The sequence below is a fragment of the Rutidosis leptorrhynchoides genome, chromosome 2, assembly GCF_046630445.1.
Source record: "Rutidosis leptorrhynchoides isolate AG116_Rl617_1_P2 chromosome 2, CSIRO_AGI_Rlap_v1, whole genome shotgun sequence".
NCBI classification, from domain to species: Eukaryota; Viridiplantae; Streptophyta; class Magnoliopsida; order Asterales; family Asteraceae; genus Rutidosis; species Rutidosis leptorrhynchoides.
The window spans coordinates 552,482,259-552,498,200 of NC_092334.1; the positions used below are offsets into that span (position 1 = coordinate 552,482,259).

General features: G+C 31.9%; 1 long non-coding RNA gene across 2 annotated transcripts; it reads right to left on the reverse strand.

Moving 5' to 3' along the window:
• Window positions 1-8,506: 8,506 nt before the first annotated feature.
• Window positions 8,507-9,806, reverse strand: LOC139894565 (uncharacterized). 2 transcript variants are annotated; one of them, XR_011775084.1, is made up of 4 exons: window positions 9,603-9,806; window positions 9,432-9,520; window positions 8,710-9,358; window positions 8,507-8,611 (listed from the first exon to the last, which is right to left on the reverse strand). It is a non-coding gene; the product is annotated as an uncharacterized lncRNA (long non-coding RNA). The 2 variants fall into 2 exon arrangements; XR_011775083.1 differs by having other exon boundaries at window positions 9,432-9,806.
• Between the last annotated feature and the right edge of the window lie 6,136 nt (window positions 9,807-15,942).

Genomic DNA, 15,942 nt, shown 5'->3' on the forward strand with positions numbered 1-15,942 from the left:
TCTTGCACACGTTTACTTTGTGAAATACCTATATACTCGTGCACTAGAGGTGAGATCATAGTCCCATCTTTTCAACAACTTTTATTCTTTAAATCATGGGATGAGAAACATATACGTTTTATACTTTTATACTTTGAACACAAGTACGGAAACAAACATTCCACATGCGAGTTAGAACAAAAAGCCTCAATTCAATTATCATTAGTTACACTTGTAGGGTGTAAACGTGAATTTATGTTGTGTGGATCCATACGGGCTTGACGCGCCCTCATTCGGACGGTTCGCTACCGTTAGCGGATGAAATATATTTTCGGGTATAGTGTAGGTTCTAACACTATGATATCGGGGTTCGTAAAACAGTTAAGTCTTGATAATTGGGTGCTCGCGAACGTACAACAACTTTGAAATGCAAATAATTTGGATAATCAACTTTATATTAAATCTTGTGGTTCAATACAACATGCTTACTAAACCTATGATTTCACCAACGTTTTCGTTGACAGATTGTTCTATGTTTTCTCAGGTCCTTGAACGCTATGTGTTACATGCTTTCGCACACTATTTTGATACTTACTTGGATGTCGAGTATACATGCATACATGGAGCGTCTTTTGACTTTACTTAATTGTGTCGCATAGGTTTCATTTGTACTTTAAACATTGTAACGTATCTAGTTGTTAAACTACTCTTGTAAACTTTGAAACATCTTTACATTTGAAATGAATGCGACATATTTTGGTCAAACTTTGTCTTAAAGACTTATGACCACGTTATGTGACCTAAGTTGACGGCGCCGTCAATGACGATTTTGTCGGGTCGTTACAACAACGACCTGACTCGATCTCTTTGTAGCGATGACGACACACACATGGGGGCCTGACTCGGACTCGCTTTGTAAAATGAGCTATGATACCATGATAGAATTAATAAATCGTATAGTCCAACATATAAGTCCGAGAGTCCATTTTTTTCTAAAACCAATTGGTGATAGAGGGACTTCCCCTTAGACTTATATGCATACATTTGTTTTGTCTCATGGTCGATGTGGGATAACTTCCCAACACGCCCCACACATCGAGGCGTGGAACGGTTGTAGAGATGACGGCACTATAGCGGGCTGACTCAATCGCTTTGTAAAACCGCTCACCTCCGCTTTGATACCATGAAAGAATTGATATATCGTATAGCCCCACAACATGTATAACATATAAGTCCAAAAGTCCATCCTTTTCTAAAATCAATTGGTGATAGAGGGACTTCCCCTTAGTCTTATATGCATACATTTGTTTTTGTCCATGACGGATGTGGGATAACTTCCCAACATTTAGTTATAACTAGTGAAATAAACCCGCGCGTTGCGGCGGGATAATTTTCTTTTGAAAAATTAATGTCATAAACTAAATCTGAAAAGAGAGAATTGCCGGATAGTCCATGTGGTTTGTACCATATTGCATGGATAACCATAGTTGCTGTTTTGAGTGTGGATAGTCCTTGTGATTTTGATGTCGAGCAAGGATAACCCAGTTCACTAACACTGTTAATTTTTCCGTTAAAATTGAATCATGTGTGTGACAACCCGGAAATTTTTGACCAAATTTAAACTTTATCTTTAAATGATTTAACGTTTCCGACACGATAAGCAAAGTCTATGAAGTTGAATCTCAAAATTTTAGAACTGTTTCATTACATTTGACTGCTCTCGACGATTCATGAACAATTATATGTATGTATATATATATATATATATATATATATATATATATATATATATATATATATATATATATATATATATATATATATATATATATATATATATATATATATGTACAAGTAAAAACGACTTTCCTACAGTAAAACACTATTTGCTACAGTAAACACTATTTGCTACAGTAAAACACTATTTGCTACAGTGAAACACTATTTACTACAGTGAAACCGTATTTTACCACAGTGCTACAGTGAAAACGACTTGCTGCAGTGATTTGCTACAGTATACACTATTTGCTACAGTAAACACTATTTGCTACAGTAAAACACTATTGCTACAGTGAAACCCTATTTGATGTCGACGAACTAGCAAACAAAAACGGATAAGGCGGCCATGCGATCGCATGGCAAAAACACTGAAAACTCATGCGATCGCATGAGGTACTGTAGCAGGCCACATACTATAAAAGCTCGGTTCATTCCTCCGAATTATTATTTTTTATATTATTATTATTATTAATATTAATATTATTATTATTATTATTAAGATTAATATTATTATTATTAATCTTATTATAATATTATTATTAGTAGTATATATACCTAAAATACTACGACGAGGTTATGAGCGTGTCACCTTCAAAATGGGTTTTTGAGCGGGATAGAGCTAAGGAAATTATGGGTTATTGCCAAGGAGGTTATGGGTAATGTTCGGGGGTATATTTGTGAATCAAATCTAGTGTTTATCATTTCCGTTACGTCTACGTACTTTCCTACAATATTAAATCTCAATATTTATACGTAAGCACTCATATTTTATCTTTTATATATTAATTGTGTATCCATGTCTAGTGCTCGAGTATATATATATTTATATATGCTTGTATGCTAAATTTCGTCGTTAAACAGTTATAATGAATCACGAATTAAATACATATATTACTGGTAAAAAGTATATGATATACATGTTTTTGGAAAGCTGGCGAAAAATCAATAACTTTTCATTTAGATATCGAATAATTTCGATGAACGGATTAAAAGATATGATCAACTGAATTATGATTGACGTTAATTGAAATTGCTTTTGAATCTACAATTAAGATTTAAACAACTCGTTTACGAGATTGATAATTTGGATTTTTGAATATTACCAACCGAATAAATGAATCCTTATATAAGGTACGTCTCGTTTTGTTAAACAACTGTCAAAATTGACTTTTTGAAACGACATTGGATAACTTTTGTATGTCGATCTCGAGCATTAGGATTGTGATACACTATGACCTGACCTAGCTTGATAGACGTTTATTGACCAACATATGTTCTCTAGGTTGAGATCTACGATTATTTGGTAATTCGAATTTCGATCACATTTTGGTGAACGACTTTATATGCTGCTAAGGTGAGTTTCATTGATCCCTTTTTAATTGCTTTTGCAACATATTTTTGGGCTGAGAATACATGCACTTTATTTTAAACGCAATGGATACTAGTATATACTAAATTCTACACTGAGTTTGAACCGAAAATCCCTTAGCTTTGGTAACTGTTAACTACCAGTTATAAGAACTGGTGGGCGCGAGTAGTAGTATATGGATCCATAGGGCTTGATATCCCCGTCCGAGCTAGAGCACTAGCCTTTTAACGGATGTATGCTATTTGAGAAGCGTACACGTTGGTTTGCGTGTATTATTAAGATGATTATACAAAGGGTACAAATTATATATACGTTAAAGTTTAGTTACCAGAGTGCTCAATTTCGTAGAATATTTTGATAAACGTTTCTGGATGAAACAACTGAAATCTTGTGATCCACCTTTATATACAGATTATACGAAACATTAAAACTATGAACTCACCAACCTTTGTGTTGACACTTGTTAGCATGTTTATTCTCAGGTTCCCTAGAAGTCTTCCGCTGTTTGATTATATGTTACACAAGCTATGTGCATGGAGTCTTACATGGCATATTTTTTCAAGAAAACGTTGCATTCACCAAATCATCACCATGTATCTTATTTTGACTGCATTGTCAACGGAAGTACTATTGTAAACTATTATTTATGGTGATTGTCTATATGTAGAAATCATCAGATGTCGAAAACCTTTGATTTAAATATTCATTTATGGTGTGCCTTTTCAAAAGAATGCAATGTTTACAAAACGTATCATATAGAGGTCAAATACCTCGCAATGAAATCGACGAATGACGTGTTCGTCCATATGGATTTGGAGCGATCGTCACAATGTGCCAAACATATGAGGGTATTTTTGTCATTTTACACAAAATTGGACTATCCACGCACTTCCATCCCTTTCTCTCTTTCATCGATTCAGCATCTTGAGGTCAATTAAGGGAAAATAAAATTAATACCATTCCATTCCATATTAATTTAACAATAACCCATCACCACAAATAAAATAAATAAAAAATTCGTTACAGCTTATTTCTTTTACGAATCAGATACACCGCTTTTTCTTAATCTATCACCAGAGTAACTATCGCCGTTGAACATCACGTGCGAACAACCTGTCAGCGTTTCAAAATCAGATCTGGAAGGTGATGGCCGGCAGTTTGAAATCAGATCGAGGTTTGTGGGTTTGAAATCAAATCGGGCTTGTGGGTACTCGCTTGTTTCTGATCTGTACTAAATGGATCTTTATTTTGAGATCTGGAAATTGTGTAAAGTACAAAGATAAATTAAACCTGAGCAAGATCTAATTCTTGAATCTGATGGTGGATTTGAATCGAGTAACGGGCTGTGGTCGAAGCCAGATCTGAAACGAGAGTTTTAATCGAGTAAAACATTTTAAAGAGCATATGGGTTTCGTAAAAAAGAGCATATGGGTTTTAATCTGAACGAGATCTAATACACTTGAGAATGGTGGCGAGCTGCAACTCAGATTGAAACCTCTGGTTGGAAAGATTTATGTTTGTATTGAGTTCAAGTGCTTTACGGTTTTCCTCCTAATATAGGTTCAAAGATATATGGTCTTGTGTGTTGAAGGTTAATCAAAAATTGGGTATGTAATAGTAAGTTCAATATATGTATTGGTGCACCCTTAAATTATTCATTTTTTAGTGAAGAAGATGAAGATGAAGATAAAATACCAAAAATACCCTCACATGCTTGGCACATGATTCAGTTTTAATGAAAAAAATTAACAGTGTTAGTGAACTGGACTATCCTTGCTAGACTTCAAAACCACAAGGACTATCCATACTCAAAAAGCAACTATGATTATCCATGCAATATGGTACAAACCACAAGAACTATCAGGGCAATTTTCTCATTTAAAAATATCGTTAAGTGTAACAATATAATAATAAATAGTTAAATTGCAACTGATGACCAAAAACAATAGTTAAAAAATATTTGTTTAAAAATGGGGTGACTTAGTTCTTTGTAATTTTATTATTCTCTAAAAAAAAGGTAGCAAAAAAATGTGAAATAATAAAAGAAATAGTAAAAAAAATATAAAAATCAATATTTTTTCTATTAAATGACATAAAATTTATTAATATTTAATAACTAATATTAAGCATAAAATAAAGTTAGTAATTAACTAATTTGTCATAATTATAATTGATTTGAGAATAATATAATTTTACTGTTTTCGTTTAAAAATAATATACCTATATTATAATACTTGAGTATATTCAAGTTAGTATTGTCAATTGTCAAATTATATTCTTATAAAGATAAATATACATATACATATTGAACTGATAAGAAAATATGTTATACGTTATTGGGCTTCATCTTTTGTTCCTATTATAATTAGAATTGAAGCTCCAGCTATGGCTGCAAATGAGCCGAGCTACTCGAGTTCGACTCGTTAAAAACTTGATTCGAGCCGAGCCGAGCCTAAACGAGCTCGAGCCCGAGCTTGAACATGTTCTTATGATCGATTACTAAACGAGCTCGAGCTTCTTATATCGAGCTCGAACAGGCTCGCGAGCCTAAACGAGTATTTACATATTAAATTGTTGGTGTTTTTACGGTGACATCTATTTTATCAATCGCTCAAGTTGTTCAATTACAATATTCATAAAGTTACACATGTAGTTTCATTTCAACTATATTCAAATTTTTACTATCATGAAAAAAATACATGAAACTTGGTGAAAATGACTATGAACAATCGAGTTACATTGTAATTATATTCATTAATAACGTTTACAATATTAAAATTTTCAATATATTTACTCTCACTACAAATGTTATCAATATTGAAGTGTTTCTTCCTTATAAATGTATCATAGAGCTAAGCTAATCAGTCTAATTAATAGTAACGCTTTTTAATACTATTTTTTAGAGCTTCCGTACAACGCACAAGCTCTTAAATCTAGTTAATAATATACTAAATAATTACAAAATAGTTACTAATTTATATATAAATACACAAATAAAATAAGTAAATTGAATCATATATAATATAAAGATGTGCAATAGATTAAATAGAAAATAAATAATAAATAATATAAATAAAATAATAATAATAAAGTACTATTTTTGAATAAACGAGTCGAGCTTGAGCCGAGCTCGAGCTTGCATAAATCCAGACGAGCCGAGCTCGAGCTTAATATTCAAAGCTCGAAACGAGCCGAGCTCGAGCTCGGTAAAATTCGAACGAGTTGAGCTAGGGCTCAGCTCGACTCGTTTACACCCCTAGCTCCAACCCACAAAATTTTGTTTAGGAGGCGTTCAATTGCTATAGGGTTTCAGTACTTATATTCTCCGTACATATTACTCCAATAAGTTACCATTTTCTTCCCTTCTTTTCATTTTCTCACCACTTCATCTTCATCTTTATCTTTTTCTCTATTTCTAAATTATTTATCTTTTAATTTTTATTTTTAACTTAGTTTTTTCTTTGAACGCATAAACGCATTGGTTTCGCTATTGTATGATAACATTAGAACTTAATTTACAAAAATCAGATTTCTGCATTTATGTTGCATCTTTTATTACTTTGGGTTTAAAATCGATTAAAAAAATCGTTATAATCGATTCATGTTATCATTGTTATTATAGAAACTAGTTAAAGACCCGCGATTTCGCGGGTTTTATGAAATTATGATATTTTAGACAATCTTCAACCATAATAATAAAATTAACCAATAAAATATTCCAAAAATTCAAATTTGAAAATATAAATAAAAAAATCTTGTTGAAAATAAAGTAACAAAAAAGATTTAAAATAAAGTAAAACTTGAATTTTAAAGTAGTAGTAATCAACGGTTCGTACTGCTATAGGTTTGATGTATAAAATTGCAGACGGCGAAAATGTAACTTTTTGATGTTCTCAATTCTTTGTTGTTGTTTCTCCTACATTCGTTGATGTCATAAAAAAAGTTGTTTTGTAGAAACATACTCGGGACTGGAGGCCGAGATCAATCAAAATGTTACTCGTGTTTTATTCACTTTAACTATCATACAAATTCCTTCATTAACTCCAAATGATACGGTGAAGGCAAAAGAACATGCCACACTCCTTATTGAAGCAAAGCACTCATTCCTGAAGCAATTACTGGAGGAGGTTGCTAAACCTGTTAAAGTTTCAAAAATACATAAAAATAGTAATCAACTTGAGTCCTGCAATTCACTGTAATTAATCATGAAATAGTAAAGACTAATGCTTTTTCGAGCCAGAAAAGTAAGTTATCCAAAACAGATGATGTGTTTTAAACAAAGTTTGGGTACTTTCTTCACTCTTCACCCTGACAATTATAATATTTAACGCTTCCAAGAAAATAAAAATCATACAAAGTGATTGGCATCAAGGTTCAATCAGTTGAGGCCAGTTGCTTTAATGAAACCTCCACATTTTCACTACTCACATGAGTTCATTTTCTTTATATCACACTGTTTCAATACAACCATTGGAGAAGAAGATAGGACCAGTTCAGTAGCTTACTATCAATAGCAAGTTCTTATATTATGATGCAAATAGTAATGAGATAAAAAAGCCACCAAACAAAAAACACAAACCATTTTGAACCACGTTAGATGAAACCAAGTTATCAGCAAACTCAAAGCAGCATGTTGACCAAAGTGACTTGCAATATTTCTTTTCTTTCTTTAGAGATACTTTTTCATTTCAGCATTTGATTCACTAACAGAGTACTTTTCACGCCACTCGAATGCATTGCGTCTACAACTTTGGACAATGGAAGTTCCCGTTATTTAACTTCTGGACACGCATCATTTCTTTGTTCGACCAAACACTTTTAAGGACAACAACAGTATCAACAGTCTTGATTCACACGCATGATAAAAATTTATCCAATTAATTTAAAGAGAATCGATGCAAAACCTATAGTTACATAAATGACCAAGTCAAACTTGTTGGTCATGTGGCCAAAATTTAGGAGAAAGGTGAGCGCAATTTAGAACGTAGGGATAAACCAAAGGAGATCAAGCAGTATAAGCATCACTTTTAAGTTTTAACATTTCAAAAAATTGATGAAAAACAAAATGCACAAGTCTATGGATATTGATATTGGAAATAAATATATTTAAGAACCATTTATAGAAATTAATGTAAACGTCTTTGTTTTGCAAGGCCAAAGTCAACATAGTATTTACATATATATATTTATACACTAATATAAAAGAAGGATCCTATACGCCTGAAAGTAGAGAGAGAATAGCAAGTTTAATGACACGCACATCCTTTAATTACAGTGGCAACTACATTGGCATGACCGTATCCAATTGCTTCAGGTGAAAAATGTGTAATAACTTTCCCTCCCGTTCTCTTCAAATGCTTCAAATAGTGCTTTAGAGTTGCAAGCTCGGAAACACTCATCCATTAACAACAAGAACAATAACATCAATACCCAGTGTCTACTGTAAACACCCATTCATCATGAAAATATATATTCAGTGTGCACCTGCAAAGACAACAATTATCAAATTAAAACATGCCAAAAGCCGTAAATAAATATAAAGCTAAAATAAAAGTGAGGAACTTAAAAAAGTTGAATACAACCTTATAGTTATCATCAGGTGAAGGGAAAGAATCAATAGCTAAATCCTACATGTCTGCAGGTGTTAAGGAAATACAGTCATCGGAGATGCTGAGATTACAGGTGGTAATTTCAACTTATTAACTTATGAATGAGATGATTCTGGTTATATATTCATAATGGGTCAAACGGGAGACACAATAGAATTATTTCAAGGAAAAATGGGTAGTCGAATGGGTAGCACAACCTGTTTTCACCATGCTCCAAAAGTCATAGAATCTTACAACGCAAATGTTTATACAACTCGGCAGTACTTGTTGCTTGTAAACTCAAGTCATGCATAAGGGTTGTGGGATTTGAGAAGCTTGACTACTTCAATGGAAGAAGTTTGATTCAGATTTGAGAGGTACGTTTTATTCCATACCAAAAAGACCTTCACTTGCACCCTCTAAGATTATCCATCAGCTGTCAATAGGTTCAATGGTGTAAAACCATCGTCAGCTGCCATTTATTACTACCTGAGATGCTATTGCTCGTGTAAAGTACCTGCCTTATCATCCAAATGTGGGTTGAGAAAGATGTAAGCACCGCAAATAATGCGTCAATGAAGATAAGCACAATGAACATTAGCTTTTATATGAACGCAAATATTTGGCTTCCTATTTTAGAGATCTGCACACAAACATTATGTTATTGGATGTCCATTTTGAAAGTGATATCAGTCTAAATAGGCAATAACTCTCACCTCCTTACGATAAGATCTATTATTCCCAGAAACTACTTGCAAAGCTTGGAAGATTTGACATCAGTTTTTGGCTGTGGGCGAAACTATGCCTAAAACGATTTAAACAATTAAAGTTCTATCTCACTCCATATTTCAAAGAGCTGATAGAAGATATTAAAGACTTAAATTTACCTTTATAAGTGTGGAGAAAGATAAACCAAATGTATATTAAGGCCACCTGTGTGTTGGTAAATAGTATATATGTATAATATCAACATATAGGCCAGATAACCAACCGAATGTCTTTATACAATAAGCATAGTTATTAAGCAGCCATGCTTTCTCATAACACCACACAACAGGTAAGTATGAACTGACAATCCCTTCCTATAAACATCATCATCATCATCATCATCATCAAAGAGCTACTTACCTTGAGATACACGAAGAACTACTTTGGTACCCACATCAAGACCCACAAGATCATTTGCACCTTCAGTTAAATGAGAACGGCGCGAGGAGTTTTCGTATAATGTTCTCCATGGTTCAGAGTTAGATATAAACCCAAATTTCTTTAGCGAACTAACCCTTTGCATGCCACCTACGTCCACAAACCTAATACCACCATACACTTGCTCACTGCTGCTTTCACCGCCATTTTCTGCACTTGTGGATCCTAATTTCGTATGGTTTCTTTTTTTTCTTGGTGGTTGCACTGTCACTAAAGCTTCGGTTTAGAAGGGGATCATCGATTCCACGAATTTCTTTCTTCGTCGGTGTTGTGTTGACGCAACTATCATTTTTGGTTCTCCTATTTATGTTTTCAGAGATCTCGTGCAGCTTTTGATTAAATCTTGTGAACCCTTTCTCTACAGGTTCTACTGCTTGGTTCATGGTGAACCTCAAATCATTAACAATCTTTAGAGAGGAGTAGAAAATTGAACAGTATATGCTAATCGCTGACTAAAAATTGAAAATACCAAAAATAACTATAAATTAAAATGCGAATCGCATAGTTTTGTGGAAATTGATTCAAATCGAATATAGGACCAACATCTGCTTCATCATTAACAAATGAGCTGAATAATTATTAACAATTTCAATGATATAATTGATTGAATAAATTATTGACACATCAAATTTAAGTCCATCAAACGATTCATCCCATACTGATGCTTCAGTATTATAACAATTTTCATCCCTAACGCATGCATAAAATCAGACAACACAACAAATAGTTGATTAAATATGAAACAAAATAACAGTATCGCCAATATTATACCTGATTCATCCCCTCAATCTCTTGTATCATCAACAATTCAACAGAATTGCACGATTAAGGTCCACGAGTGTCAGGGTTCATGATTTAGGAAATTTTAGGAGAAGAGACACATGAATATCAGTTGTTTTAGCATAGATAAGATGTGAAAACCATGGATAGTTAAATTTAGGGTTCACGATTTAGGCTCTGCTAAAGAGAATTGCTATTTCAAAAGGATTTTAGGGTTTTTTTTTTCTTCTAGTGCAGTGAATGAAATTCGTAAACCCCTACTTTTCAATTTTCTCCCGTGTTTTAGAGTTTAAAGGGCATTTCGGGTAGTTTAAGAATTAAAGATTGATTTATTACTTAATAGAATAAGAGATCATTTTGAACTATTAGATCAAAGGGCATGTGAAGATTTTTTTTGATCTAAAGGTTAGAAAGTGGATTTTAGAAATAATTATTACTTAATAATAACTCTCTTTTAAGGTATAGAATAGATAACGTGCAACAAACTTAAAGATCTATTATTAAGTTCCCGAGTCGTTTTGCAGTGAAATCAAATGTAATATTCCACCATCTTAGCCCAATTTTAAACAATAAATCCAAGATTGTTGGCTTGATTTATGAAAAGCGGGTTTTGAGGGATTGGAATATTAGCTACAGGCGTTTCAAATTTAGAGGTTAACAAAATCATTCGAATGAAAACCTAAAAGAAAACATAAATATGAAACAGTGGCGGAGCTATATGGAGAGGAATGGGGTCAATTGACCCCAACGAAATAACGTACGATATAATATATTCATATAGATATTGTTTATTATTGTAAGTAGAACGTTTAGTTCTTTAGTTGTTAGATCTTTACTTCAAGTCCCGTCACGCAGGCTCAAATCTTTCATCTCCATATATTTCTTTTTCTAATTTTTTGGCTGCATTTAATATAGGGTTATCAAAACTTAATATAGACTTATCAAAACTTTTACTTATTTATCTGAGTCTACCCATTACCCAATATATATGTAGATTTAGGGACACCTAAACATTATTTTATACTTTAATCTAGGTAATTATTTATAATCTCATATTTATTTACGAGAAAAATATCGTATATTTCATCGATGACTTAAATTATTTATGTGTGTACTTAATCTGTCAATTAAGTTTTTGTAACTTAGTAGATTTCACTATTATTTTGTGACACCAACCTTCTAAAATTCTGACTTCGCCACTGATATGAAACTTGTAGCCAGCAAAAGATGGCCAAAATATCCTTAAAATATAGTGAAAAGACAGTTAACTTCAATTGAAACAGTAAACACACAAGGTCATAGTAAGTATGTTAAATAGTATATTGGATAATAATAATTAATAATTAATAATTAATGATTAGATAGAATAGTTAGATTAATGGTTTTATTCATTTAGAAATCTATAGACAATAAGACTAATTCTTACGCATCTTCAAAAAAAACACGGAGTAAACTTTAAGGACAAATTTAACGTCCCTAACGGCTCTTACGTGGGTTAAGGGGCGTTAAATTTAATATTTTAAGGGCGTTTGTTACATTTACAATGAAAAGATCTTTTTGTACAGTAAATCCTCTGTAATTTAATACTCGATAAATTAATAACCTCGATAAAATTGATAATTTGTCCTGTTCCAACTTGGGACCAGTACAAATTTGGACCCCAATCGATAAAATAATAAGATAATAAGTTTTTTGAAATCCCAATGTAAATATATTGATCCCAGCAAAACTATAAATTAATAATTACTAACTTTTTTGTGAAATCCCAATATATATTTGATAGTGCTCCAAATGAACATATATTTAGTAGCAATATCCTTCCAATATGTAAAGTTTCAGTTGCAATTGTTCTATTTTCAAGTAATATTCGTTTAAATAAATAAGTGCGAAGACAAAAGGCGAAAACGAAGATTTGAAGACGCAAACATCCAAAAAGCTCAAATGTACAAGATACAATCCGAGTGGTTCAATTTATTGATAAGAAACGTCTAAAAATGACAAGAGTACAAGTTGCGAAACGCAAAGTACAAGATATTAAATTATACGAAAGGACGTTCGAAAATCCGGAACCGGAACCTGATCCAACTATCAACGCGCGACGCAACGGGCCTAAAATTACAAGTCAACTATGCACAAGAATATAATATAATATTTAAATAATTATATAAATTATTTATATATTATATATATATAATAAATATGTCGACAAAGCTAGGATCCAAAATTTGGTGAGCTGGATTCAGTAACTCCGCACTCGCGGAGCTGTGAAGGCTTAAACCTCCGCACTCGCGGAGCATCCAAAATCAGAAATGTCCTATAAATGCAACGAGCTTCTGCCGAGTTAAAAACACAAAAAAATAATAATACTCCCTCTGTAATAATATATATATATATATATATATATATATATATATAGTATAGGTTAGTTTTATATTAGTTAGTTTGGGTTATGTTAAGGTTATTTTACGGGTTTTTGAAGTCGAAATTCTGTCCGTGTAACGCTACGCTATTTTTAATCATTGTAAGTTATGTTCAACCTTTTTAAATTAATGTCTCGTAGCTAAGTTATTATTATGCTTATTTAAAACAAAGTAATCATGATGTTGGGCTAAATACTAAAATTGGGTAATTGGGCTTTGTACCATAATTGGGGTTTGGACAAAAGAACGACACTTGTGGAAATTAGACTATGGGCTATTAATGGGCTTTATATTTGTTTAACTAAATGATAGTTTGTTAATTTTAATATAAAGATTTACAATTGGACGTACCTATAAATTACCATATACACTCGATCGGACATGATGGGCGGGGTATTTATATGTACGAATAATCGTTCATTTAACCGGACACGGGAATGGATTAATAGCACTAGAATTATTAAAACAGGGGTGAAATTATGTACAAGGACACTTGGCATAATTGATAACAAAGTATTAAAACCTTGGATTACACGCAGTCGATATCCTGGTGTAATTATTAAACAAAGTATTAAGACCTTGTTACAGTTTAAGTCCCCAATTAGTTGGAATATTTAATTTCGGGTATAAGGATAATTTTACGAGGACACTCGCACTTTATATTTATGACTGATGGACTGTTATGGACAAAAACCAGACGGACATATTAAATAATCCAGGACAAAGAACAATTAACCTATGGGAATAAACTAAAATCAACACGTCAAACATCATGATTACGGAAGTTTAAATAAGCATAATTCCTTTATTTCATATTTAATTTCCCTTATTTCATATTTAATTGCACTTCTAATTATCGCTCTTTTATTTATTGTCATTGTATTTAATTGCACTTTTAAATATCGTACTTTTTAATTATCGCACTTTTATTTATCGTAATTTTATTATCGTTATTTACTTTAGGCTTTAAATTAAGTCTTTTATTTATTTAATATTTTACATTAGGTTTTAACTGCGACTAAAGTTTTAAAATCGACAAGCCGTTCATTAAACGGTAAAAACCCCTTTTTATAATAATAATAATACTACTTATATATATTTTTTTATTTTTACAAATATAGTTTTTAAAAATATAGCGTTAAACTTGGCTAGTTCCCTGTGGATGAACCGGACTTACTAAAAACTACACTACTGTACGATTAGGTACACTGTCTATAAGTGTTGTAGCAAGGTTTAGGTATATCCCATTTGTAAATAAATAATTAAAACTTGTGTAGTATTTCGTCGTATTTCGCATTAAAAATATTGTACTATTTCGTACCCCCAAGCTGCACACATCAAGTTTTTGGCGCCGCTGCCGGGGAACTCGGCGAAACGCTATATTTTTAATTTATATTTTTATAAATATATTTATATATAATTTTTAGAAAAACAATATAAAAGTAAAAAAAAAAAACGAATCAGTTTGAGCCTGCATTAATCCGCACTCGCGGAGCTTTTTGGGCTGTAGGTATCCACACTCGCGGAGCTGCTCTGACAGCTGCAACCTTTTACATAATAATTACACTATTAGGGTTAATTAATATATTATTATTACTTAAACCTAATTAGGGTTTTATTTAATAATATATTATTATATCTAGTTATATTAATTTGTAATTTTAAGTATTATTATTATAGATTAATAATTTTATATAATATATAATAATAATATAAAAATAATATTTTTATTAAAATTGTAATTTTGGCATTTTTAGTTCCTTTTTATAAATTGTATTTTTTTATCGTTTAATTCGTAATTTTTATTGTCGTTCGTATTTAGTTTTAAGTTAGTATTTTGCCATAGTTCTTTTAGTATTTATAGATTTTTAGGTTTTGCCGTAAAATCCCTTAAGAGCTTTTTCTTTAGACTAAGATTTAGGTGCTTTAGAATTTTGCGACGCCGTTTTTATATTTTAGTACCTTTTTAAGTTATTGCCATTTGGGATATAGTATTTCTTTTAAGCTTTAATATTTTAAGACGCAACTTTTAATTCTTTGTTTTTAGTTTTTTTTTTTTAAGTTTCGACGCGCTACTTTCTAATTTTTATTTTTCGACGCCTATTATTTTTCGACCTTTTATTTTTCAACGTTTTTCGACGCGCTCTTTTTCTTTCTTATATCTCGACACTATATTTTTTAGGACATAGAATTTTTCGATTTCTTCTCTAAAATTTCTTTAAATTTCAACGAAAAATTATTTTAAATGGTTAAATTGATAGACATCCAAATTTTCTGCTTCGTAGTAATAGTTGAATTTGTTAGTGGCTGAGTTGTGAGCTTCCGATTTAAAGGGTTCTGGCTCCCTGCTGCATCTATTGGCTATTCGAAACGTGGGCAAAAGCAGAAAAGTCTATTAATTTGATAACTTATATAATTTTTATTTTTATAACTAATAGGATAATTAAGTAAATGCACCACATTGTAGCTAAAATTTGGTAATAAGCGCATTATGGAAAATCTCGAGAATATTTTGGAAACTCTTTATGACATCCGAAATCAATTTAATCAATACTCTCAAACGGGTGTTGATGACAATTCGTTCGGTCAATCTTGGATCACGAATGACGAAACAATATCTGGTTGTGAAATCTGTGGAGATTATCACTCAACATGGGAATGTTATTATTACGTTCCTATGGAAAATTATGCACCCATGGAACCTGAATGGAATGATTATAAGGAATACAATTCTAATTGTGATTATTTCCAAGAATATATCCAAACTCAACAGCCAAAAGACGAGGAAAATTATGTGCCTGAAAATTCTTTAGATTATATG